This window comes from Maniola hyperantus, chromosome 12 (assembly GCF_902806685.2).
Source record: "Maniola hyperantus chromosome 12, iAphHyp1.2, whole genome shotgun sequence".
Classification (NCBI taxonomy): Eukaryota; Metazoa; Arthropoda; class Insecta; order Lepidoptera; family Nymphalidae; genus Maniola; species Maniola hyperantus.
Genome location: NC_048547.1, coordinates 2,254,011 through 2,256,740, shown reverse-complemented (window position 1 = coordinate 2,256,740; position 2,730 = coordinate 2,254,011). Strand labels below are relative to the sequence as shown.

General features: G+C 37.5%; 1 long non-coding RNA gene across 1 annotated transcript; it reads right to left on the bottom strand.

The window, feature by feature from the left end:
• Nucleotides 1-1,385: 1,385 nt before the first annotated feature.
• LOC138403099 (uncharacterized) lies at nt 1,386-2,730 on the bottom strand. Its single transcript, XR_011237388.1, has 2 exons — nt 2,535-2,730; nt 1,386-2,209 (listed from the first exon to the last, which is right to left on the bottom strand). It is a non-coding gene; the product is annotated as an uncharacterized lncRNA (long non-coding RNA).

Genomic DNA, 2,730 nt, shown 5'->3' with positions numbered 1-2,730 from the left:
GGTACGGGAAGAGTACCCGCTGCGCGATTGCGGGAGAATGACAGCTACAATGTCACGATCGTAATCATCTCTGATTGGTTGTATGCATTGTTGCAACGAGAATCGCACAAATTCAGCCAATCAGAACAATTGAGATTGTAATAATGATTGATGCAGGTTTTAGACAATCGCCCTACCGAGATCTTTTCCGCGCAGCAGTGTCCAAGGTACAGATAGCCGTAATTATTGCCAACTTCCGATAGGAGACGGCATTTCAAGAAGAAAAACAAACAAACCCTGCTGTGCTGCGCTTTGTACGGTTGTGCTGTGTTTATAACATAGCTAGGATCACACAATACGTGCAACCTCGCTCGTCATCGCATTGCCCATCTCGCTCAGTTTTCCACCTTTAGTACCTACGCAGATCGAGATGGCAATCGGGGTATGAGGCGGGGGGACGCCCTGGACACCCGCACGTCACCAACCCTCGCCCGCACCGGATCAACGCAGGGGCTGTGCGGGTGTGGGGGACGTCCCTACTGCTCTCTACCGCCATCTAGCAGAGCACAGCACAGCGCAGCATAGCTCAATGGTAATTGATGGTCACCTTGCGGAGCTTGTATTCAGTTACATAATTATTCATATCATGGGGATAGCATGGGGAAAATCTTTCACGCTACGCTATGCGCTAATGTTACACGAGTGCTAAACAAAATAATCACTACCCATATTATAAAATGCGAAAGTGTGTTTGTTGGTTTATTTTTTAATCACGTCACAATCACGGTAATGTTATATGCAGTATTCCAACTTCATACAAACGGGTGAAACGCGAGCTATACCTACGCGCCCACGGAACAGAAAGAACAGTGGAAGTGCAATTCTCCAAAATTACTATAGGAACCGCTGTCGCCAAACTCATACAAATATACCGATAGTCATATATTGCACTACAAAGAAACAAATCATTTGATTTGTCGTTTAAGTTTAGTCAAAACTAGCCTACGTCACAGATTTGGAAATAAACCCTGACGCTCTAGAAATAAGATTTATTTTGCTTTAGCGGAAGAACGTATTTACGAGCTATAGTCACACTCACGTCACACTAGATTCAATTGTCCAATTAATTCCGCTACTTGACCATAGATGGCGGTATTCTAAGTAGTAGCAATTATAAACTTAATTACTTTAAACATATGGTTGACATTTGCGTGATCGGTCGATTTTTTTTCCTCCTCAGTTAAGGCTGCACCACGTAGCTCAATGAATTACCTATCGATATCGATAGATACTCGTTATTTTGTTCATTCGCAAAAATAAAATTAAAAAAGGTAATTATAAAATTGAATAAAAGTGCTGGTATGTATGCATGCCTTTTACAAGTATGCACAATAAATACTGCAACGTATGAATATAGATAAATTTTATTTATTGCCCTTGAAATAAAACATATTTGTTAAGAAACTGGCGTTTCGAAAGTCTTATTTTTAATTTTAATAAATGGTGTATGCGAACATTTATGTATATATTTTTCGACTATTGCCTTCATCAAATCGGTAACGTGATTAGACGCAGGAATCTCCGAATCACTTTGTCTTTTTGAAGAACCTGGAGTGACCACATTTATCATTTTGTGGCTGAAACCAAAATTAAATTTTGAGAATAAATCCGTACTAATATTATAAATGCGAAAGTGTGTCTGTCTGTCTGTCTGTCTGCTAGCTTTTCACGGCTCAACCGATCAACCGTTTTTGATGAAATTTGGTACAGAGATAGCTTGCATCCCGGGAAAGGACATAGGAAGTTGAAAAGTTCCCACAGGATTTTTAAAAACCTAAATCCACGCGGACGAAGTCGCGGGCATCATCTAGTACCTATATAAAAATGAATAGGAGAAAAATTAATTAGTGTGTTTATGAATTAAATTTGATATTTAGTCAGTCAATCTTCATACAAAAATATAACTAAGAGGTGTGTTGTTTTGTATTATAATATCAAGTATTTTCAATACTTACTGAAAGTAATAAAATAAAACAAGGTTATTTGATTAAAAGACTTAACGATTTTCATTGATGGAAGCGCAGTAGGTTTCGTATATCTTTATTTGATATTATAAAATCGACTTCTAAAAAAATGTTCAGAGCATATCATGCTTGATTTGGTTGGCATCCAATTAACTCTACCCGTTGCATCTATCCATTTCTCTTTGATGCTTGCATCTTTGGGAAACCTAAAAATATTTTAAATGAAGGTTAGAGGAACTACTGATGTCTATTTAGTGATCAATGCAACGTCTCACTCATTAATAAATTATAATTATTGCGTTACTATTTATTTATATCCTTGTATCGATATCAATCGATAAATTCAATATTCTACTTGGCCACATCACTATTTGAGTAGCGAACACAGAGCGAAGTACTTTCGGAATAGAATCAATCCAAAATAAACTTTATCTTAATTGTTTAAGGTTGATTTTGACTAACCGTTCTATTAAATATTAGTAAATTGAAATAAATTAAGATTTTATAGAAAACAATGAAAATCGTACTTACCGATGATACGAAACACCTCCATTTTTAAGATTTTTTCTCCTACTATCATTTTTACACTCCAAAACGGAACAGTAACATTGCTAGGGCAATATGAATTTGTCGCGAGACTACCAACTCCACGCGATGTTAGAACGCGACTGGGATCAGTTTTACGTAACTACGCTTAATGTTGGCACGCGTGCCACGCCTACTTAGC